Raw genomic sequence first — 614 nt, forward strand, 5'->3', positions numbered from 1 at the left:
TTGTTCGTCCATGTTCATTCTAACTGGCGTACATCCACCAGTCGCAGCTGGTGTTCATGACACTAGAATGAACAGACTAGCTAAGAGGCGACGCAATTTAACCCTCGCTCGCCGAATCCCTGGCTGAGCATGCGTAGGGAATAGTTGGTGTTGTAAGGTCAAGGCGTACAGTAGTGTACATTCGTTTTCGCGTTTCTCCCCTAATTCTGTGGATGAACACTGCATCTAACTCTGAGAATGGCAAGATCTTAACACATATTTATTTGTTTGATTTGCAGCGTAACGTAAACAAATTTGTGTGGTTGTGCGCTGAGTAAACAGAAACAAACGCGGGAGAACATGGTCGCCCCTACAGTTCCTCTGCTCCTGACCGTTTACTTGCAAGATGGAATGCCGCCAGTGTCTCATCTGAGTTTCACTTTCGTTGTCTACGTGGTAATCGCCGTCGTCATATTTTTCTCCCTGTGATAACTAGGTTATGTGACCTAAAGGTTCGTAAGAACACTCGAGAGCGTTCTGAGTAGATGCTTCCATGCGATCGGGTCGTGAATTTCCCAGTTCACTGGGAAAGGGATTTAGCGCTTTCCTGGGAGTTAAATTGCTTTGCTTTGCGA

The sequence above is a fragment of the Penaeus monodon genome, chromosome 20 (genome assembly GCF_015228065.2).
Source record: "Penaeus monodon isolate SGIC_2016 chromosome 20, NSTDA_Pmon_1, whole genome shotgun sequence".
NCBI lineage: Eukaryota > Metazoa > Arthropoda > Malacostraca > Decapoda > Penaeidae > Penaeus > Penaeus monodon.